This window comes from Talpa occidentalis, unplaced genomic scaffold, assembly GCF_014898055.3.
Source record: "Talpa occidentalis isolate TD23 unplaced genomic scaffold, MPIMG_talOcc4v2.1 talOcc4.6, whole genome shotgun sequence".
Classification (NCBI taxonomy): Eukaryota; Metazoa; Chordata; class Mammalia; order Eulipotyphla; family Talpidae; genus Talpa; species Talpa occidentalis.
Genome location: NW_023604972.1, coordinates 9,042,967 through 9,068,127, shown reverse-complemented (window position 1 = coordinate 9,068,127; position 25,161 = coordinate 9,042,967). Strand labels below are relative to the sequence as shown.

The 25,161-nt window shown below is 38.7% G+C and overlaps 1 long non-coding RNA gene across 2 annotated transcripts in view; it reads left to right on the top strand.

Annotated features, from left to right (window-relative positions):
* LOC119260942 (uncharacterized) overlaps positions 1–25,161 on the top strand; it is a 105,559-nt gene that overhangs the window by 23,103 nt on the left and 57,295 nt on the right. For both annotated transcript variants that reach the window (XR_005128864.2, XR_005128862.2), the window contains exon 2: positions 11,424–11,575. This is a non-coding gene — a long non-coding RNA (uncharacterized LOC119260942). The remainder of the gene's footprint in view (positions 1–11,423; positions 11,576–25,161) is intronic.

Below are 25,161 nucleotides of genomic sequence, written 5' to 3'. Positions count from 1 at the left end.
TCTTGTTTACATTCACTGCATGCATCTCATTTAATCCTCAAGACAACCCTCTGTAAGAGAATCCTCACTCCTTCCTTTACCCATAAAAGATTCTGAGGTTTCAGGGTATCACCAAGGAGCCAGGATTAAGCCAGGTCTATATCTCTACTTCAGTATCCAGAACTTAGTGCCATTCAAAATAATTTTCTGCCGTGATAGCAATATTTATTTATTATTTTTTTTACTGAAGTGACTTTGTATTATAATATTACTTATGTTCCTAGTGTACATCATTTTATACTACATTATAGTCACTGCTAAATAGCCAATGCCGGGCAGAATAGTCAATGCTGAGCTATGCACTAGGATACCCATTAGGCATATGTTATTGAGGACTTGAAACGTACCTAGTGTGACTTAGAAAGCTATTCTTTTGTTGTGTTTATGTCAGAGTAATTTCTCCTGGAAGACCTGCTTTTTGGGCAGCCCTGTCCTAGCTGCTTCATCCACTGGTTCTTAAGTATTTGTGTTCTTAAGTTCTTAAGTGCAATTCACCGCACTGGTTTTTAAGTATCTGGATCTCATGGGCTACTGGAAGTCATGGTTACACTGTTAGTGAGAGTTTGCATTTGTCAGGCATTTGTGAGCATGAAGAGACACACATGTGTGCATGCACTCTCACACACATACCTTTGCTTCAGTGTAGACGCAGTGTTTGATTATGAAACTGTTGAAGTTTCCTCTCTGCCTCTGCAAGAGGGGTGGTAACAGGAGAGCTCAACAATTGGCTAGCTCCTGTCAAATGTGCCAGACTTTAGAAATTCTCCAAAAGGCAAACCCACGGAGGCATCTGCAGGGCCATGGCTCTGCAACTCTGACAAAACCTGACCAACCTCACTTTATTCTATCCTGCATTTTCTAAAGACATTTATTTAAAGTCTATAAATATATAAATAAAGAGAAAGATAGATACATAGACAGAGGGATGAGACCTACTTTGAAATGCATTAAGAATCCAGGAGAGCTTAGATTTTTCTCCCAGCTCTTTAAGTATTTAGGAGTGTGATCATAGGCAATTTAGTTAACCTCTTTGAGTCTTTTTCTCATCTGCAAACTGGGGGTAGGCAGGATACTAGCTGTGCTTCCCTCAGAATCTTTTCTGAGTTTTTGTTGATCATAAATGAGGTGCCGCATGTGAAAGGAATGTGTGAGCTGTGGAGTGCTACACAAGTGTGGGTTATTATTCATTTGTTACCACAGCAACTGAAGGGCATCTCTGTGACAACAGAACAGCTAAGTGAAAAGCAATGATTAAAAAAAAGTATTCTCAAAATTGAGTACATGATACTTTCAACAGCTAGAAATCCCCGATACTGATGTACTGTCTGCCATGCCTTCTGATTTTGCAACCAAGAAGTAGCACGTTTACGTATAGATAATTTCCGAATGAGAACTGTAAAAGCTACTGCCATCTTGCTTGCTCTTTCAATGGTTCCCCACTGTTTATGAATATATTTATGTAGGTATGTAGATGCACATTTCATCACATTTTTGATGGGGACCTACTGTGTATTCTCTTTATAACTTGTTTTCATGGATCAGGACCTTTTGTGCAAACTTTTATTTTCAACGGTGGTGAACACTGTATTTAGCTGATTTGACTCTGCATTACTGCTACAAGGATTTATATTCTGACTCTAATGGAGTAGAAGGTGAAATTAATTTTCTGCTTAATTTGGAGGTGGGGCAGAAGGAAGGGGTCTATCCCAGATTGTCACCAACTTCCATGCCCCCCCTAGGATAGATGTGAAGTGAAAGTCTTTCCACATCTTGCACCCTCATCAGTCCTTTCAGTAATGTCAATGCTATTCACCATATAAGATCTTGTCAGGAAATATATTACATGATTTTAGAGAAGTTAAAGTACTTGCAATTTAATCTACTTTTTAATAAAGAACTCCAGAAATAGTACCCTGCCACACAGGGCTTATTCAAAGGAAATATTTTGATGTCTAATATTTAATTCACTTCTAGAAATTATGAGGAAGAGCAAAATAGAATCTACATACAACTACAAATCAATTAATTTCCTGTAAATGTATGTTTTCAGTATCTGCTACCCATAAAGGCATAGTAAAAAGCAAACAAACACAAGTATTTGGGTAAGTGTGATTCAGTAATATCTTTGCAGTGGAAAAGAGATGACATATTTTCCTATGTTTTATTTTTCTATTGATGGCAATTCATGCTTTTTACACAGTGTAAATATAGCGTTTCATGTGTCAATTTCAATATTAATACGGTGAGTAGAAGTATTCTCTTCCATGTGCTAACACTTTCCGAAGAGGTCTTCTCCCTTAGTCTGTGTGCTGCTTTGGGATCTACTTAGTTTAGGGACATTTGCCACCTCTATTTTCCAACTCTGAGCTCAACACCTATGTAGGTTCCTGTTTTTCCAATACACTGAAAACAAATTTCTGAATAGACAACAAAGTATATTTCAGTGCTAAAGACAGGAATGCTCATCTGCTTTAATGTACCAAATTTATTTTTAAACCAACTGTGAGAGAAAGCCTACTGCTTAGCCTGTCTGTGTCTGATGACTGTGGATAAAAATTTCATCTAACAATTTGAGGACAGAAGTAAAAACCAGGTGGGCTCAGCAGTTTCCAGGTTGTTCTGAAGAAATTCTGCAGCATATAAAGCAGAGATTATAGAAAGTCAAGAGATGTTAGCACTCGGTGAGGAACATTAAAAGGACCCACTGAGAAACTCATTTTTGCTGTAGGTTCTCCCTAAGAAGTCTGCTCCACTGGTTGACCAAATAGTTGAAAGTAAGTTAGGCTTGCCATGGAATTTTCCACAGAAATGTGTATCAACACTGTGTTGTGGGAAAAAAAGAAAAAACAAAACTACTACTTGTTTTGAATGTGCATTCCATGGCCAAAGAGGATTAGTTTATGAAAGGTGTTGGTTATATCTCTGGATTTTTCCAGACTGAAGTAAATGAGTCTGAGGTCAACAACATCCTTGTGCTTCCTTTGTGCCTTAAGATAGTCTGTTTGGCAAAAACTAGGCATGTGGCATCCTCCATCCGCCATTGATTTATGTGGGTGTTTGAGAATGGACTCCCTCTCAGCATTCTGGCAGGTACTCCTTTGTGACTCTTGTTCTTCAATTCATAATAGAACAGTCAGTTGACCTTATGGAACCTCAAATGAAAAGAGAAGATTGAAATACATCCAGAACACATTTGAAAGCTTCCATGAGAAAGAACACTAGCAGACAATTTGGCTCAAATATGTTCTACTGCTTTGTAGAAAGTGGAGATTTCTTTTTCTGCAAAGAGTTGTTTTTTTCTTTTTTAGATTATTTATACAAGAACTGGGGTACAGGTCAGAGGTGCGGGAGGGTGAGAGAATTCACCAGAGACAGAGCAGGGAGCAGAACAGGCAGATGGACCAAAGACACTGCTGAAGGGAGCAGCGGGTGAGGCTTGAGAGTTCTGCCATGCCATGTGGGTATCTCCCTGGCCTGCCAGAATGAACTCACACTGCAGCAGCTGCGGACAGCTTCACAGTGCTGTGCTCAACCTGCTGTGCCACCAGGGAGGCCTCTACAAAGAGTTTTTTGACTGTGTTGTAGAAATCACTCATAAATACAAAAACAACTACAACTAGGATACTAGTACTGTTACTTTGCTGGCTTGTTTTGTTCTGTTATTTGTATCTTGCAAATGAGTGAGACCATCCAGTAACCATCTCATTTTTTGACTTATGTGACCCAATATAATCACCTCGAGACCCATCCTTTTTGTCTCTCAAAGCACTGCTTCATCTTTTTAACAGCTGATTAGTATTCCATTGAGCATATATTTTACAATGTCTTTAGCATCTGTTGATGGACATTTAGGTTGGATCCATGTCTAGGCTATTGTGGATAATGCTACTCTGAACAAATGTGTACATACATCTTTTCATACTAGTGTTTTCATAGTCTTTGGGTAAATACCTAGCCATGGTATGGCTGGATTATACAGTATTGCCACTTTTAATTTTCTGTGGAATTCCCATACCATTTTCCATAGAAGCTACACTAAATTACAATCCCATCAACAGTGAAAGAGTGTTCCTTCTCCACATCCTGCCAACATTTTAAAGTTTTATTGATTTGCCAGTAGAGTATATAGCTGTATAATTTTGCAATTTTTATTGCAATAGTTTTAATTTTAGTCCCAAATTCTTCAGGATATGATTTGACCATTTTCCTTTCTTTTGCATAGAGACAAGTTTTACAAGTACATTTCCAAATTTTCTCTGATTTTATCCATGGAAAAAGACATCTTTTATTATAGTATTATTTTATTATCTACAATGATTTATTTAGTGGTGTCATTTTCCAAAATTCATACTATATTCGAAGATAATATATCTGGATAATAAATTATAATCTGTAATTTTGTGAATCATGGAACAATTTGTTGATAACTGTGCAGTAATCATAGAAATAGTTCATGCAGACACCCATGCATCAGGGTAAGACGACAGTCTTTATATTAATTGACCAATAAATTTAAGAATCTAGATAATTAATATGAAGAGAATGGATATAACAAAGGTTTTTAAGTTTATGAAAAGTTTAGCTGCAAACATGAAAGTAGGGAGTGGAAATCATTAGTGTGTCTCCTAAGCCGTCAAGCACTGAAGGATTTTCTATGATGAAGCGTCATGACCATATCCGGCTTTGGAGGTAGTTGACTTGAGTAATGTGTGGGAAGTCTAGCGGCTAAGAATGGAAATGATGAAATGGAAGAATATCTGGTCACTTAGATTGGTCACTTTTCACAGGGGATGATGGGAATTGGAGGCTCCATGTGTGTAGGGTTAGTGGACCAGTGTTCTATCAGAATAGTTGACCTGGTGTGTGGGACCAAGCAAGCTCTTTATAAGTTCTAGATAACCCATCTGCTTAAGAAAGGGTCCCACAAAAGGGAAGAGTTATGGGGAACTGGGTTTGACTTTTAAGGGAAAGAAATATACACACACACACACTGATCTTTGAATTAATACTACCAAAAATGGTTTTGTATTCAAGACTAAGATTGTATTTCATGGATGATATTTTATTACTTTATTACTATATTACTTACAGGTTTTTAGGTATTGAGTTATTTCAAACTAGTACTTGCTATTGGTCCCAGGAATCTTAAATTATCAAAAACAGATATGGCGAGTTGTGTTGTAACTGAGCAGAGTGACCTAGTGACAGCTTCTGCTCCCTTTGGCTTAAAATGTTCAGCTTTCCCCATTTCTCCAGTTGATATGCTAGAGGGATATTGTTTAATCAATCATTCATTCACTCAATCATACATTTAACACATATGTGCCATATACCCAGCAGGCAACAGGGATGAAATTATGAGAAAAAAATTGTGTAAGTATTTAATGTCTAAGATTTATTAAGTATGTTATGAAGCAATGAGTAAATACACATTTCCAAATGAAGGATAAATATCTCATTTACCAATATGCTTCTCCCCTTGCTTTGGAAATGTCCCTTCTGCTCACACTGGAATGAAATGTGTGATGATAACCCACCTGAGAGGGGACTTCTCAGTGCCCATGGGCGGGAGGAACTCAAGACCCTCATCTGCATCTGTGATCATGTGCTCAGGCCTTCAGCTGTGCTTCTCGAGATACTACCTCCATTACCTGGATGTCGAGATGAGTTAAAAGAACCCAAGACAAGCCAAACTATCAGGGTATATCTGGTATGATAATGTGTCTTTTCTCATAACTCCAGGGTAGCCAGATTTAGGAAATAAAAATATAAGCTATCCAGTTAAATTTGAATTTTACATACATAAAAAATGGTGGAATGCCAATCCTGTGGCAATCCTACCTCCTCCTTCACTCCTATCCACACCACAGAACTCCTAGACAACACAGACTTTCAATTGTGGGTACAATACAATGTTCTGCCTCGGTGCTAGTGTTTATTCTGACTGTGATTTTTAACCCTAACAGTGAGCACATCCCACAGGGGAAGGGCTTTTACTTTGAGAAACAGAAGTTGCATTTTGAAAAAAAAATCCTTCTGAATGGATGCCCAAGGGACATCAGCAGTGCTCACACTCATCCACACTGAAGAGAACCACAAGCCCACAGTTAACAGGACAAGGTATAATTTCCCTTGTTCTCCAGATTTGCACTTCACTTGAAACTATATGGCAAAAATACTATTATTTTATTAGCTTGGATTACTACTGTCACTGCTCTTGCTGTTGTTATTACTACCATTATCTAATGAGTGTTATAAATGTGATCCTACCTTAAATCTTAACTGAGCAACATTTTAGCTCTGAATGTCTGATCATTCTTAGTGCATTTTTTTTTAAAGATTCATTCATTCATTCATTCATTCATTCATTTATTTATATAAGCACTGGGTACAGTCAGAAGCGTGGGAAGGTAAGAGAATTCACCAAAGCAGAACAGGGAACAGAACAGGCAGACTGAGGAACTACACTGCTGAGGGGAGCAGCGGGCGGCAGGAGAGGTCTGAGTGCCATATGGGACCCTCGCCCGGTGGCCAGGGATCGAACCGGTGCTGCAGAGGCTGCGGGCAGCTTCACAACCCAGTGCTCAACCGCTGCGCCACGGGGGGAGGCCCCTTAGTGCTTTTTTTAATAGATAGAGAAACAAAGACCAACTATGGAGGCAATTTATCCCCCCCATCATAGAAATAGTGTCAGAAATGGAATTCATGGTCAGAAGAATTCATGGCTTACAACTTTAAAGATAAAGCTTTTCCTTTTCCACCACTCTGTAGTCAGCTTAGACGCTCCCTTTCCAGGTTTTTATGGACAGAACTTGAGAATGAAAGAAGGAGGAGCTACTTTTTTTTTTTTTTTTACATTTTCAAAATGCCCCTAGTGCAGAGGTAAAACATAGACCCTTTTATACTTGCTATTGAAAACTTGAGAATTATAACATTAAGAACACTTGCTATATCTGCTCATTTTCAAAGATGCTCTCACCCAAGAAACTTGATCAGAATTCCAGGCGTAGGGAGGCATATACTAAATCATGAAAGCTACTTTGCCTCATCACTGTAGTTAATCGAACAGCTACCATCAAATGAAAGGAAGTTAAATGCTTGTTCTTTTATTCTAATCTCTTAATTATTTGGAGAGGATGGGTAAAATGAACGTGGTGCTCTCATTTTTTACATGATAAATATATGGCTCCTCCCCATTTCTTGGTGATCATTGTATCAATGTAATGTGATCAGATGTGCCACATGCCATGACTGAATGAAGCAGAAAGTCTCTTATTCTTTCCTTCTGTCATGGGAACTAGTCTGTTTAGATTCATGGTTGCACTTTAAGAATGAAGATGTGCAGAACAGACCCAAACCCAGCTGCCAGGTTGAGACTGAGATTCAGAGGTGACCTGCCGATGCGTGATGGAGGGGACACTCATTTGTGGTGGAGAGTTACCAAGATTTGGAACTGCTTGCTCTGCAAGACAAGTTATTGAACATTGACTATTAAAACATTCTTTGAATTCTCAGAAAATGAACCACCATATTTGAAATGAAATTAGTTGGGAGAAAATGGACTTGACGAAGTAAAAGGAGCAATAGAAGACATGGAGTTTGTCCCCCTTTGAGCAAATCAGTGTCTTGCTTTGTTGTCTCTGATCTTGCTCCCTCTTATCCACTCAATCTCCACCTAATTCAGACTTCTCGACACGAGTCAAATCTTGTAGATCTGATTCCATCACTGTTGGTAAGACCAGCACAAAGGAACTCCAGCCACCATCTCAGCCATTTTTATTTTACGTTTTATGTATCTGTTCTACCGAATTACTTGTCTTGCTGCTTTGAAATTGCCGTTCTATTTTCTGTTTCATATACTTCACACAATCCTTTCTTTTGTCTGACATGTGTTCCTTCTCCTAAAAAACACCACACCCCCAGTTTTCACAAATGAGGCCCTCCTCAGACTTAATCCACTTCAAGGGCTGGTCACTCTCTGTCTATCATTTATCACAGTGACATCTTCAGGACAGAGTTATTATCTGACCACTTATATCATTCTCAATAATTAACACAAGGTGCAGCATTTAATATGCACATGATGATACATGCTGAAGTGAGCTGAGCTGCTAGGTCACTTCAAAGATTAAATAAAAAGATCTATAAGAAGTATTCAGACTAAAATCCTCCCTGTTCTGAATGTCTTTTTTTTTTAATCATTGTATTTTGATGAATTAATTTGGAGACAGGTTTTTTTAATAAAGGAAGAGGATGTTGGAATAACTCTTAAGCCTAGAAAACCCTTTTCCCTAATCACACCACTAGCATAGTTTCAATATATATAGTAGATATCAGAAGCTGTTGGGTCCACTCCAAATGTTTTTTTAAATGACTTTAGGTCAGGATTACAGGAGGCAGAGGCAGCTATAATACAGAAGGAAAAAAAAAAAAACAGATAAGAAGGAAGAGTAGAAGAAAAAAAATATTCTGATTTAAAATATTTTATTTTATTTTTTTTTTTTTTTTTAATTTTTTTTTTTTTATAGAGGCATGTTTATTTATTTATTTATTTGTTTGTTTGTTTGTTCTGTTTACACATGCACTGGGTACAGTCAGAAGCGCGGGAGGGTGAGAGAATTCACCAGAGCCAGAGCAGGGAGCAGAGCAGGCAGAAGGACCGAAGTACACTGCTGAGGGGAGCAGCGGGCGGCAGGAGAGGTCTGCGCGCCATGTGGGACCCTCCTCCGGTGGCCGGGGAGCAGCCGGGGATCGAACCGGCACTGCAGAGGCTGAGGGCAGCTTCGCAACCCAGCGCTCAACCGCTGCGCCACCGGGGAGGCCCTAAAATATTTTATTTTTTTTTATTTGAAAACCAGAATGGTAACATTTTGCTGAATCTATTTTGGAGGGTTGAGAGGACGAGTCTATTAGAAATTGTGATGTAAGTGGTCATAGTTCTCATTAGAATGAAGGGATACCTTCTTATTTTTTATGTATTCCCCAAGCAGACAGGAAAAGATAAAGAACACAAGAAAATGACACAAAAGAAACATACTCAAGAGCAAGAGAAGATGATGCCTGGGTTAATTTTCCCCACATTACATTTCCTCCTTATGACCAACAATTATGGAAAAATCATAAGGGAAAAATAAAGTTATATTTTTCAAAAACAGAGAGGTGGAGAGAATAAAGAAATTCCTGAAATATGGGGGGGGTGGAGACAAGAACTGTATCTTTCACACTATATGGAGTTTTATTTTTTACATTTATTTTTATTTATTTATGCATGCAAGACCTGAGGTATAGACCAGAGGTTCAGGGGGTGAGAGGAATCACCAGAGACAGTGGGGATCAGAACAGGCAGATCCTATTGAAATACACTGCTGAGGGGAGCAGCGGCAAGACAGGAGAGGTCTGCTGCACCATGTGGGTTAGCTTCCTAGCTGGGGATTGAACTCAGGCTGCAGTGGTTGTCAAAAGCTTGATGGTGCTGAGACTTAACTCCTTGCATCACCAGGGAGGCCCCATCATATGGAGTTTTGTCATGAAGGGTCTTTCAATTGGATCTATAAATTTTTTTTTTTTTTTTTAAGATTTTATTTCTTTATACAAGCACTGGGTACAGTCAGAAGCGCGGGAGGGTGAGAGAATTCACCAGAGCCAGAGCGGGGAGCAGAGCAGGCAGAAGGACCGAAGTACACTGCTGAGGGGAGCAGCGGGCGGCAGGAGAGGTCTGCGCGCCATGTGGGACCCTCCTCCGGTGGCCGGGGAGCAGCCGGGGATCGAACCGGTGCTGCAGAAGCCGCGGGCAGCTTCACAGCCCAGCGCTCAACCTCTGCGCCACCGGGGAGGCCCGGATCTATAAATTCTTTTTGTAAGAACTTAGATTGAACTTAGACTGAACTTAGACTATGCCACAACATGCCTTGTTATAGACTTTAAAAAATAGGGCTTCCCTGGTGGCAAAAGGGGTTAAGACACAACCTATGAAGTTATCTGCGACCTCTGCAGCATGAGTTCGATCCCCTGGCCTGCCAGGGAGCAACCCACATGGCAAGCAGACCTCTCCTGTCTCTTCCGCTGCAGTGTACTTCTGTCAATCTGCCTATTCTGTTTCCCACTCTGTCTCTGGTGAATCCTCTCACCCCCAACACCTCTAGCCTGTACCCCAGCTCTTATATGCATAAATAAATAAATGTTAAAAAACATACTTCCTCTCCACTTGCTCTTATGTGTCCTCATAGAAAAAAATGTGCTTATTTTCAACTCAACAAAAGCATATGAAAAGGAAGACCTATTTGACTGCCAGAGAGAGATGAGATGCTGACTAAAACCATAGATTATTCATGTTCCGTGTGGAAGAAAAGATTGCCTGATTATGCAAAATGACTTCTACCTTGCTATACAACCAGCAAATTGTTCCTCAAGGGTCTCTTTGATTCCCTCCTACCTGTGTCCTTAATATATAAAGTATCCCTTTATTCTGACAAATGTTATACAATTTACTGGCCTTAAAGAAGACCAGACTGGTAGTCAATTGATAAATATTGTAGAGAAGAAAGCGTACTTGTATAAATAATTAAATCCTCTTCCACCTCCATCTTCTCAAGCATCTTCTCAAGCACAAAATTAGAGACTGATACAAGTTTTAAACTGGATTGAATGATCTTGATATTGGTGAACCAAATAGTAGAATGATTGAGTTGGGTGCATTTCCCTAACTCTTCCTTCCAGTCACATGGCTATCATAGATAGAATGAAGAGATTCCCAACCCACTTAAAGTTTCAAGGGAATTTGGAGATTTTCCTAATATATAAGCCAAATTCTTGTATCCCACCCCTCAAAAAAGCTTGTCTTCACTCAGTGAAGGAAATTGGTAATATTTTATACTTAACCTGCTTCAAGGGACATATGCTTTTATGAAAGTGCTGTAATCACATGAGCAATAAATATTTGGGACTGTGAAATGTGATATAAAGGCTGTGCAATGAAGGAAAAGTCAAGAATTGAAATGTTCCCAGGAATCATAACTGAGCTAAAAGATCATAGATTAGTCACCAGAAATAACTGTGTCAGTCTCTTGTGGCAGACACAAAATGATAGGGGACACTGTGCCATCCAGGATCTTTCCATTATATTCCATAAATTTGCATTAGAGGTTCAGAGAAGCATAAATAATGCATGGTAAGTTCTTTTGAATTTCTGGCTAGGATGAGTATATGCAAGGAAGCTGCCTGTAAGATCAGATTTGCACAGGCCTGGGTAATGGTCTGGTTGGTCCCATTTTGCAAAGGTTAATGGAGAAGCAGAAAAGTGAGTTTGTTTTAAATTTTAAGCTGGTTTCCAATATAAAGCTCTGCAGTACTAGCATAGTTCTTCTACCATTTCCATCTCTCCACAGAAACAAGTCACAGAGCATTTTGACTTACCCATAGTTAAGGCAGTGAACCTCACTAATGCAGTGAACCTTCCGATTCTTCATCAGCTCCTCAGGTAATGACACTAGCGAGAAGGAGGTTTGGCTTCACGAGAAAGGGCACACCACAGGCAAAGGTAAGTGAGAGACAATCATTACCAATTACGTGGGACTTACTCTGTGCCAAGACCCATGCTAAGAACTTGGTACATTGTCTCATAATTATTTCATGTATGCCCTGCAACACAGAAGCACAGAGTGTTTCTGACTAATAGACAATGTCTCAGAAGGGTTAAGGGACTCCAGACCCTCTAGGGAAATTGTCTGACATCAATTGTCTGGAAATTGTCTGACATCAGTTTCCTTTCTGCTCACCACTGCATTACATGACTTAGGTATAGACTCTGTCGATGCTGTGGTCAGGCTGAGAGAAGCTCTGCTGAACCAGAAAGACTGAGTGAGGCTCTTGGTGGCATTCAGCAGTGGGGGCTGCTTGAAATGGTATAAGGAAATGGAATGGGGTTGACAGGAGGGGAATTGTTCAAGGACATGGCCCAGGGACATAGAAAGATGGTATCTAGAATACTTTGGGCCAGCGAAGGTCACAGTGGCTCTCTTGATTGACTGTCGACTTGGGTTGACTGGAGAAGGATGCACTGGGGATATTTGCTCTTACCTATGACTCAAACTTGTATTGTTGTCTTTAGAAATGGAAATCCCCCCAAATTTATTTGAATATCCACCCTCTCCAGTCTTTCTCTCCTTCCTTGTCCATTTTTTCCAGTGTAGAATGTATTCACCCTCAGTCACTTGGAGGATGAGAGGAGAAAGAAATCAGACTTTATTTGTCTTTTCATTTGCTTCTCTACCTTATTACCTGCCTCTGGAAGTAACTGTTTCTCTACAGCTACAATCACCACTGCTGGTTCTTTCTCAAAGGGCTACTTTTCACTAGGCTTCCAATGCATGGTTTTCTTCCCTAACACTTAAGCCCTAGTTGACAGAGGAGTGTCATCTGTTACTCATGTCAGGGGGCATCTCCATCCTTTGTTTCCTGAAGCCTGACCTCACCTCTCTAAATAGTCTGGTGTTCAAATCTATTTGGCTTAGATTCTGTGTTCTTCCAGGGCTGGGGAAATATTAGTAATACCAATGAGCTTTCTATGGAGGAAACACCAACTTGCAGGGAAGCACACTTCTCTCTACTCATTTAGTCTTAAGTTATAGAGTTTTGGGCCCCAGAGAGGTACGACTGATGGGATCCAAGGCATCAAGAATGGGGCAGAACCACAAGGCATCAAGAGTGGGGCAGAACCACAGTTGGAGGGTTCATTGTTATTAGCACACCCGCTGGCCCACGGACCTAAGAATCTGTTATCTAATGTCTATTTCTATTTCTTAAGTGATCCTTCTATTCACATGAGAGAAAGAGGAACAGTTCATCGAGTCACTCAAACCCAGTGGTTTTCGTGTCTTCTGCCTATTACTTGGTGTCCTTGGAGGTCATGTGCAAATTAGCGTCATGCACCCGGAGGGGAAGAAGGGGCAGTGTGCACTTTTTGTTTGCTGCTGCGGAATCCTCTTGGTGATATTAAGCCAGCAGAGAGTCCCAAAAACCAGAATGAGAGAACAATTCGGATGAGATAAGAATTAGACCCTCTTGCATGCTTTCCTTGAAACCTAAGAGGAAATCTGGAGTCCGATATTACTGTGCTTTTACTAGATATCCTTTACAAAATGGTGAAATCCTGCTAGACTAAAGATAACATGAGCTTTTATTATGCTCCTTATATTTTACAGGTTGTATCAATGAGGGGCACTTGGGTAGGAGAAGGAGCGGGTGAGAGATGGGAGTTGAGCTGGGAGTTGAGTTGGATCTACACTGGATGAAATAATATCTGGCAGAAGGCACCTGTTCTTCCACAGTCCTCCATGTAGTGATTGGGACAGAGAAGTGCCTCTATCATTCCTGAGCAGTCCGATTAGCATGAGGGCAGCAACATGTTAGGGTCAGGTAGGATACCCCCTGCTTGGGCTGGGTAGGCTGCTGCTCAGTCTAAAAATGAAGACACTGAAGCTGAGAAATCTCGTTTGACTTGTGTTTGCTGGGCGTTGAGAGACAAGCTTTCGCCAAAGCATAACCTTTAATTTACAAATGGCCAAGATGATAATGGGATATATAAGGAGGGAAAGAAGAAGCATTTTGTTTCTTTCTCTGTGTTTAGAGGTTTGGACTGCTGTGTAAAATCAGAATAGAGGATCATGATGTGCTAACCTACCCTAATCATGAATACAACCCAATCTTACATATGAATGAAATCCTTTGCAATGTTTTGAATCTACACTACTATATCAATGCTATGGAGTCCCTGTGGATTACTGACAACCAAATGGCTTCCCCAGAATAAATTTATGTCTATGTCACAGAAGTAAATCCAGAGATATTATTGGAGGAATATGCCATGCCAGCTGCATAAGTGCCTAATGCAAAGGCTTGTAGACTTGGCTGAATTTCCAGGGTGCATTTTAAACACTTAATGCAAATGCTTCATTTTCAGTAGGTGTTTAATTCAACAGGAGCATTAATAAAATCAATTCTTCCTTGTGATGGAGACTTAAATAAAACAAGGTCACTAATTACTTGTATTGAACTCTATTGTCTGACATAGCCAAGCCCTGGGTGCAAAAGAAGAGTTATTTTTAGGAGAATTTCAAACAAGAAAGGAAAGAAGAAATGTGGGACAGATTGAGTGCATGAGTCAAGTGGATCCCCTTTTAACTCCCCTAACCAAGTAGAGAACCAGCCTGGGAAGAATAATAAGCATTGATTAGATAATAGAAGAAAGGCTAATTCCATCTCCAAAGATAAATAATTGCTTTTTTGTTTTCCATTGCTTGAGGGGAGCCTAAAATCAAGAGCAATTTATAATCTTACTTTCAATTACCTTTTCCCCCCAACATTTTATGAGCATTATGTCTGTGCTTTCAATCAGGCATGTTTGAGCAATAGTGAATTTGTCTGCAACTTAGCAAATTATTAATTGAGGACTCAGATGTGTTTTACAGAGCAACAGAAACTAAAATCAATGGGTATCTAACCTGAGGGTTAGGTCCAAGCAGTGCCAGAATGAGCCAAATCTATTCCCAGGTTGTGCTAACAAGACCTTAAGTGGTTGTTTGAAAATAGAGCTATGGCAGGGTCACATCAAATAGACCCTTCTAAGCACGTTTTTCTCCATTTTTTTTCTAACTCTGGGAAACATAACAATTTAATTCCTTTTGATGGTTCCCACTGGAACCACTAGGCTTTTCAGGGAGTTATGAAAAATGGTAAGTCATGTTCAGTTATATGCTCAAGGAGGAAAACCACAGCATTTCCTAGAGATTAGTTAAGGAGAATAGAATCTCCTAATTTTCCTACGCTCACCCCATCCTGGCCAGCCCACTTTCCAAAATTGTATTGTCTATAATAGTAGAGGTCCAGCTATCTCATTGTGTGATGCTTTGGATTTCAACAGTGGCACAAAAGCATTGTTCTAGAATTACCCTGACTTTGATTTAACCATTGTAGACTGGTTAAATCAAAGGGAGGGGAAGGAAGCTAATATTTATTGGGGAATAGTCAGGTGGTAGATGCAGATCTAGTCACTTGGTCCATGAAGCCTAACATGCTCCTTATGGACGGTGTGTGTGCTTCATAACAGACGATCCTACCTATTTTCAAAGACGATTCCACCTTAGAAGAAAAGTACCTTTACCAAGTTTTTACTACTAATAAAGAAAGAGGTGGGACTTGACACCAGATGTGTCAGGTTGGTATGTGTGCAATCCAGAGAGCATGCCAGCTTTACTAGAAACCTGTTGGTCTTTTCTCTATACCATTTATCTATTTCAGAAGGCAATTCTTAGTTTAGGTGTTAGCAGTCTTACTGAAACAATATAACTTCAGGCAAGTTGTCTAACCTTTTAGAGACTTAATTTCCACATCAGTAAAATTACAGTTTCAGTAGATATTGCCTAAGATTACTCTGAGCCCTGAAGAGTTATTTTTTTCCTCCCCCTGCTATATTGGCAAGTTTTCCCTTCCCATTCACCTCATTTTGCTTTCCTCTCCCAATCTGATATTGACAGAGTTAGAGAAAATGAAAATTTCCCTGAAGGACATTATAGCTTGCCAGGAAATAAAGCTGAAGGGAAAGACTCTGAAAAGGGGAGATGTTTCTTTTCATGTGGAGATTGTTAACATTTATAATTCTCATGTAATTTTGAACGTGATTATATTTCAATGGTTATTTATGGGAAGATATCTAAATATTATGCTGTTTTTCTTCTTACAAGAAAACAAACATTTCTATGGAAACAGACTGTTATGATACAACAAAAATATTACAAGGATCTATATACTGTCTTCTATTATTTTATGGGTCTTAAAATATCCATTTGATGCAAGCTTCTCAAAAGTAATCAAAATGTAAAGCAATGAAGAAAAATCAAATATCTATAAAACAGATTTTAATATCACACTGACACTTCTTGATGTGTTTAGAATTAAATTCTAAGGTAAAAGTTCCAGAATTGTAAGTAAAGAATAAAAAGTCCTATCATCTTCTCAGTACATACACACACATATACAAAATGATACGGAAGGCAGATAGAAGCAAAGAAATAAAATACCAGTGGTAATGATAACATCAAGTAAAGTGAAATTCAAAGATTGAAGTCTTAACATCAGAGGCACATTTTATATTTTTTAAAAAGGGTAATCCAGTAGGAGTATAAATGATTTGTGAATCATCAGATACCTAATATGAGGGCAAAGAAAATCAACAAATTAAAACTAATAGTAAGTGCCAGATTTTGACAAATGCTAGATTTAAAAACCATAAAGATATATTAAATTACATTCCAAAGTTGAGAAGGGTGATTTAATTTCTATGCATGGGATTTTATACCTAATAAAATGCATATTTTTCTCTTGTGACCAAGAACCAGTAAGGCACCAAAATAAGTAAATGAATAAATGAATGAATAAATAGCAGCACATAACTGGCTATAAAATAAATCTTGATGGATTCCAAAAAGTGGAAAATGTAAAGACCACATTTTTGACTAAACATCAAACAGGTTAGAGCCCTGTAAAAAAATTATAAAACACAATTTTGATGGTTTATAATGAAATTACTTTAAATAAAAATTATTGGAAATGAAAGTATAATTCTAAGCTACTTCAAAATTGACAAAATTAGATCATGTATACATGTAAGTCCATGCAATATATGTAAAGATGCATGCAGAAGAAAAACTAAAGCCTTCATTATTTTATTAGTAAACAAAAAAGACTAAAAAAAAAGATAAGTATTAAATAAAATTTAAAAGAAAAATGGTGATATATTAATAATTTTAAATTAGAACTTTTGTGAACAAAAACAATACCAGGAAGGAGGGCCCCCCCTGGAGGTTCAGCCGTTGAGCGCTGAGTTGCGAGGCTGCCTGCAGCCTCTGCAGCACCAGTTCAATCCCCAGCCACTGGCGAGGGTCCCACAAAAAATAAAAGGTAATTTTTTTTTTTCAAATCAAGGTGATAATTAAAATTGTGAAAAAGAAAGATATTTGCAACACTAAAAGTAATCAGATAAAACCAAAATTTCAATATGCTAAAAATTAAAGATAATTTTACATAAGACTAAAAAGTAAATGCAATGATAATAATGGCAAGAACAACATTTTAAAATACTGTGCATTTCCAAAATAAATTCAGAGTAAACAAGAGATAATTTTTTACAGAAAAATTATAGAGACTCTTAGGTCTAACCCCAAAATATCCATCAATCAAGATGAATTTACAGGTAAATTTTATTTGTATTCTATTTGGGAATAGAAAATAAATGTTATAAAATCATTTTAGAACATATATAAATATGGATATCTTATTAAGCTCACATAATCTTATAAAAATGTGATAAAATTAGCACAGAAAATTCAAACTATGAGAGAGTAATTCTTAAAATATAAATGAAGAAAAGTCTGATATAGATAAGCAAGTAACATTCAGGAAAATATGCATATAATATGCTATGTGGAAATAGATTTTTTTAAAGATTTATTTATTTATGCAAACAGGAACTGAGGTACAGGCCAGAGGTGTGGGGGGTGAGAGAATTCACCAGAGACAGAGTGGGGAGCAGAACAGGAGGATTGACTGAAATACACTGATGAGGGGAGCAGTGGGTGAGACAGGAGAGGTCTCCTGTGCCATGTGGATAACTCTCTGGCTGGGGATCGAACTCGTGCTGCAGATAGCTTCATAGCTTGTGTCTTAACCCCTTGCACCACCAGGGAGGCCCCAGGAAGTAGTTATTTTTTTTTTTTTTAAATGTATGGTGGTACTTTTAGAAAACCACCTCATATCCTCTGGTGTTTTAACATTGGATTAAATCAAGTACGCCTAACTTAATCATATTCTACTTTGGTTACTCAGTTAAAAATATTAAAAACATAGAGATAGAACAAAACTTCCTGAAACCTGGGAAGAGTATGTACGTTGGACACCACCAGCAAATGCCATAGTAAATGTACTGAGAGATTCCAGCAAATTAAATACAAATAGAAATGCTGACTACCACGATAGCACTATTAGACAACATGGTGACCTTAAGTTCAATTCAATGACTTACTCTTATGCTGGCTGGTTGTCTCTATCATTACTTTGTGTGACAAAGTCGGCTCTCCAATTGAGGTGATTGTGGATATCTGATCCAATCCCATTCATCGATTGTTTAGTGTGTCTCTCTCTCCCCTCCCCCCTCCCTACCGCCTTCTCTTTTCTTAGAAAATATAAAGTAGAAATATGGGAAAAATTTATATTTTGCAGGAAGGAATGAAGCGGGAGGAGGGAGGGAAAGGAAATGAGTTTATAGCTAACTGATAACTTGCCACTCTGGTTCCCTGTCACAAAGCTCTGAGTACTAATATCCCAGAGCTGTTAGGTTCCAGATAATTCTAATTTCAATACCCATGAGGTTTGGAACTTCTTAAAGAAAAACAACAATGCTGTGTTTCTACTCCCTTATTTCTCCAAGTATTTTAATATAATCTCACTCAGTTGAGCTGGTGTGTGTGTGTGTGTGTGTGTGTGTGAATGCCTGATCCTTTAATGAAAAAGTCTTAGCTAGCTAAAGGATTTATTGATATGGAACCATGTTCATTTTATGTTTGCTGAGAAAAGCTGCATTAAAATAATGATTTGATTTCAAAACTCTCTATCCAGTCTTCACCAGTATTGACATCGGTGCTTATGTGAAAATAATCTGCATCTGCATTGCTTCTATCTGTGCAGATGCTTACACCTGTGCTGATCTTTATCTTCACATGAATATCTACTTTTATATCATTAATGAGTTGTTCCCCATGAGATTCAGTTTTCCCTCTGTAAGTGTTATAAAACCCTGACTATCATTCAGAAGCACAGCCTGGAAACAAAAAGTAATAAACCAAAAAATTAATGTTTATATGCATGTTTCCCTTAAATATAAAGATTTTCATGCCACTTAATGCATTTCAGAAAGCTGCCTTTCTCTTTAATTCTCTTCCTGGCTTTCCCTCATCTTCATCTTCCAGAATCTCCTCTCAAGCATGCCCCTCCTTCAAGCCCAAGCTTCTGATGACTCCCCCACTTGTCCTGATGTGAAAGTCTTTATGGTCAAGTGCTCTTGTGGGAGGACAATGTTGGAGGGCACAGGAGTAACTCAAGGAGGAGATGGACCCAGATAGAATTCTCTCTCATAAGTGTGGGTGATGTGAGATCTGAGAATTCCTTGATGGACTTCTGCTTTGCTACATGAATTATAAATTTAAGAAAACTGTAAGAATGCACACCACAGTTCCAGCAGGGCTGTTTCTGAATGGGGATCATCTCTGTTACTGATAGTCTATGGTTCTGAAGATTTTTCAATAGACAAACACTATTTTTATTATCAGAAAAGCACAATCATTGAAAAAATTAATATTTGGAATCACACATGTAAGCAAAATAACCCTGACCTTGAGCTTCCTCTGGAGATGTGCGGGGGGATAGGAAGCAGTCAGCCCCAGCATTGTTCCCCTACTGGGGTCATATCACTTACTGCTACTTCCCATAGGGTCCATCACTCTTCTAACTAAACGTGGATTTGTTGTGTCTTGAAAATGGCATTGCATGAGACATAGCATATTTCCTGAATATAAATCATTTTGTTCTCTAGAAAAGACTAAAGTAAGACCTGCACACTCTTTTATTTTGTCTCCCTCAGTGTCGGTGCTCATGCTTTGGTGTGACACATTGGGTAGGAGAGCGAGCAACTACAACAGAGTCCACACCCCAGCTGCAGTAGCCCCAACCCTGAGGATCTCTATGGGGTCTTTATTTTGCCTTTGCCTTCATAAATTGGATGAAGTACTCTTTTGTGCCTTCTTTTTGGCAGACAGCCTAACAAGCGAAGGTTAAGCTTGACTGCTTTAGGAGAAAAGAAGAAAAATATTTCCTCGGTACTTGTGAAGGTCAGCACAACTAAGTCTCCATTAGTCACTCTCATACTTGGAGATGTGAATAGGTGGTAAGATCCTGTCTCACCCACTCACCTATTCATTACACACTGTGGACACTTCTGGGCAGGTGCTGGGACAAGATGAACAAGACACACTCACACCCCAGAGAGACTCCTAGGATAATGGGAGAGATAGACAGGAATAGATGAAATTCAAAATGTGAATGTTGGTGATGACAGTGAAGATGTAACATTCACTGAGTTTTGTTGTTCATGCCCCACGGTCTATTCCAAGTGCTTTGAATACCTTCTATCATCTCTTAACAACATTAGGCAGAAGGTATGACTATGATCACTTTCTTGAGTTCATGGATAAATTACAAGAGTGTATGCTTTGTTCAAGGTCACACAATGAGTAGCGACAAAATTAAAGATGTCTGACTCCAGTGTATATGATAAGAGGCGTAATTTAAGAATGAACCCAGTGCAGCCGAGCCCAGAATGAGGGTGACTAACCCTTTGGAACAGGAGAAGAAGGTTTGAACAAAGAGGCTCTGAGAAGGAAATCAATTTCCACATAAAGAGGTGGGAGTGTAATTTGTGAAGAGAGTGGGGAAAGGGATTCGAACATGCATCTATTGTCTGTAGCAGAGGTTGTGGGTTGCCACTCTGCAAGCAGAACTCTCTTACAGATGTAATTTGTTTGACCCAAAATGTCTTTATTATTTATTCCAAGGATGCAGAGGGTTGAGAATTAGTCCTGCCTCCTCTATTGGTTAGACCTTAGACAAATCCGTGTATTCTTTCATTGATTTGCTACTTTCTCATTGGGTTGTTTACATTTTAATCAACTTTACGGAAATTTAACTTACATAAAACAAACTTCACACGTATAAAATGTAAAATTTGTTGTTTTGATGGATAAATATATCCATAGACCAAGATATGGGACATTGCCACCTCCCTCCCCCTACCATGACCTCATGCCATTTGTGGTCCACCCCCGGCACTTCATTTTTGTCTCACAACTACGGATCTGCCTTTTTGTCGCTACAGATTAGTTTAATTTTTATGGAATTTTACATAAATGCAATCACATAACCTGCAATCTTTTATGTCAGGCATTTGTGAGTCAGGATAACAATTTCAAATGTATCTGTGCTGTTGGATGAAACTGGAGGGGATTATGCTAAATGAAATGATTCTGAAGGAGGAGAACAAACACTGGATGATTCTGCATCTATGTGGAATATGAAGAAACAAAAGAAAGAAAAAGGCAAAACTGAACCAAAACAAACCGTAGAAACCTGACTATAAGATTGAGGTGACCGGAGGAAAAGAGAGGAGATCAAAATGGGGAGGGGCCTAATGGACTGTGGTGGAGACTTCAGTGCTTTGGTGGTGGGGGTGGTGGGGTAACATCCATCTGAAGAGGTGAAAACCTATCCCCTGAGCCATGTGCAGTGTTGTGAACCAAGATAACCTCAATTAATATAGTACATTTTTTTTAAATGATGCATCACTGCTGTGCTTCCATCAGTGGTTTATTTGCTTTGTTTTGAGCAACAATGCACACCTCATTTGAGTTTTTGCCATGATTGGCTATTGGGAATTTCCCCTGCATATATATATTTCTTGGGTTTTTAGGAAGTTGCCTACCTGATTTCCAATGTGATTATACAATTTTATATTTCCACCAGTAATGTATGAGTGTTCCAGTTGGTCTTGTTAGCCTTTTAAATTTTCTATTGTAGTAGAAATACATAGCCAAGAGCAATGCTTTAAGCATTTTGTAAAACTGGAATCCATTTGACTTGCCACTCTACTTTCTTTTTTTTTTTAAAGATTTATTTATTTATGCATACAAGGACTGGGGTACAGCTCAGAGGTGTGGGGGGGGTGAGAGAATTTATCAGAGACAGAGCAAGAAACAGACAGGCAGGTCAATTGAAATTCACTGCTGAGGGGAGCAGCAGGTGAGTCAGGAGAGGTCTGCTGCACCATATGGGTAGCTCAGGGATTGAACTCATGCTGCGGTGGCTGCAGAAAGCTTCACAGGTTGCGTCTTAACCCCTTGCACCACCAGGGAGGCCCCACCACTTTACTTTCTTAATGAATCCCAGGATTACCTATTGGCTGATATTAAGATGTCCTTGAAGGAGCTGTTTGGCCCTTAATCCACTGCAACAGGAATATTTAACACATGTTATCTTATTTTGCTTTTCCATAAAATATTTGTCTCTTAATAACTCTAAGAAGTAGGTGTTAGCAAGTCTCTATTCACAGATAAGGAGATAAAGACTAACAGTAGCAAAATATTAAGTCATGTACTTAAAATAACAGTTTGTTTGGGCCTCCCCGGTGATGCAGCGGTTGAGCGCTGGGTTGCGAAGCTGCCCGCAGCCTCTGCAGCACCAGTTCGATCCCAGCCACTGGGCGAGGGTCCCCCATGGCACGCAGACCTCTCCTGCCGCCCGCTGCTCCCCTCAGCAGTGTATTTTGTCAATCTGCCTGTTCTGTTCCCCGCTCTGGCTCTCGTGAATTCTCTCACCCTCCCGCGCTTCTGACTGTACTCAGTGCTTGTATAAATAAACAAACAAACAAATAAATAAATCTTTAAAAAAAATAACAGTTTGTTTGGCATCAAATCTGGGTGTTTCCCAGGCTGACCTTCAGACAGGAGGAATTATACATGGGAAGATAAAGAACTAGGGAAACCATAGCATGTTTAGAAAGTTGTACCAATTGTGTTTGATTGTATGTAGTACATATGGGTAGCCTGTACCAGCTATGTTATCTGAAGTATAATAATACAGTATCTTTTGTGTAAAAAGCAGAAAACGATTTGTTGAAATTATTAGAATACAAATTTTACTCTTTTGTCTAGTCTCTCTTGACTTGTATTTTTCATTTGCTTTTTAAAATCATTTTAAGCAGTTTAAAATTAAGCAATTTAAAATTACTAGCATAAGATTTTCTGGTTTTCTATATTCTACAATGACAGTTTCGAAGGAAAATCATAAGCATTTAGCTTACATGTGGAATCACCAAAATTAAACAATCTGTATTCTGTAACTCTCCCTGTTTCTGTATGTTGTTCTTACTAGAACAGTAGAAATACTGCTCAGAATTATCTCAACTGGTGTTATTTCACTTTTTGATACATTGGCATTCTATTAGCAGTCTCTGATCTTTAGCTTACTCATAGTGGGGAAGAAACTTAAAGAAAAGTTGTTGGTTGCCCTGTCTTCTCATTTCCATCTCTGCCATGATTTTCATCGCAAAGGGGTGGCTGATGTGGGGAAGTAATGACAGTAATAAAGGATACGATGACATTCCTTGGCCATTTGTGTTTCTTGAAATATCATGATTTTGTATGTGTGTGTTTGTGTGTGTGATAGGAGAGAATGATAGTATGAACAGAAACATGGCCTTTCTGGACTGTCAAGGTCTTACTTAGTCATACAAGTAACCCACTTCCTTCATAGTTATGTTAAGTCTTGATGAAGACCCACACATCATGGTCCTATGGGGATTCTGTGTTTCTCGGGATACTGAAGTCTATTTTTCAATAGTGTGGGATATGATGGCAGATAATCACATTCACATATATCCTCTACTTTATGCATGTGTTCTATTTACACACAAAACCCACATTGCATACAAAACCTACTTTCAGAGATAAAATTTTAAGAACTTCGAGCCAGTTAACAGCACAGCATTAGTCTCAGACTAGCACCCTTCTGAGTGCCTGCAAGAGTGAATGCCCACAAATCCAGCAATTGGGATAGTAGAGAAACAATAGATAAAAATAGTTTCCTCAAACATGGCTTTTACTCAATTACTCATTCAATGGATAGTTACTGGACACCTACAATCTGCTAAGCATCATTTCAGGTTCTTGTGATACAGAAGTGGGCAATAAAAACCAGGTCAACTCTTGTATCATGAGGCTTGCATTCTACTTTTCTTTGAGGAGTAAAGTGGATATGTTAAAAAAAAAAAATCTGGAGGAATATTAATGACCAGAATTCAACTAAAAAGAACCAGACTCTTAAAAAAAAAAACTCTCATTATACAACTGGATTTTTCAAAGATGATTGTAAATACTGAAATCCATAAAATGTGTGATTTGAAGGTAAAGCTTTTTGCTCTTTTGATTGCGTTCCTTGTTCGAATGCCAAAAGAGTCAGATGATTCTTAACCCATTTGTTTGCTTTGTGTTTGTTTCTTTCTTGGCAATCTGTGTAGGCCAAAACCTCTAAATTAGATTTGTCCTAAATTTTCTGCATGTTTTGGTAAGAAAATGTAATGCAACTCCTCATCAGTTTCTCACAGAAATTTGCAGCTGAGAAGAGCTCTATTCTGTAGTTAATAAATCAGTGATTGTGGTCACTGTTTTGGCAAATACATTTTTCAGCAAGATGAACCATTAAGCAATGGTCTGCTTAGCAACCCCAAGAGAGCGTGTGGGGAAAATGAAACTTCTAGCCTAAAGGACCTCAAACTGTAGCATGCTCACAGTCCCCTGGGAGACTGGTTGAAATTCAGAAGGCTGAGCTCACCTGCAGTTTCTAATTCAGTAGGAGACAGGTGACACCCATGTGTATGTATTTCCAGCATGTTTCTGGGGTGACGTTGCCACCGGAGGTCTCAGTAAGTAGACCATTCTCACTGTTGGAGATTAGAAGATAAAAAGTATAAAGTTTCTTTTTTATTTGAAACTTCACTAGGTTTGTTTATATGCATTGGCATGGACTTTGAACAAACATTCTACCAGCTTGGAAACAGATAAAGATGAGGCAGACTAAGCAGGCACTGTCATTGCTATACTTGTAGCTCTGCTCTATTCACTGTGTGTATGAAAGACAAAGAAAGAGAGCAAGAAAATGAGAGGGTGGGAGGGAGAGAGAGAGGAAGAGGAACAGTAGCATACAATACAAGAGGCTACATTTGATTCAAAGAGAGCCGTCAAGCCTGAGAATAAATGTTTGTTTAAAAAGATGAAAGTAAATGATGAGGGTAGATATTTACACATAAACAAAGAAAAAATAGAGTCATACAAGAGGATAGGAAAAAGATCCTCAAATAGCACGTCCACAATCCCAAACGGTTCCCATTTTAGAAAATAAAAAAGCTTAATTTAGCAAAAAATGTTATGGGTAGTTCATGACTATGTTGGAAAAGTAGAAAAAGGTAAT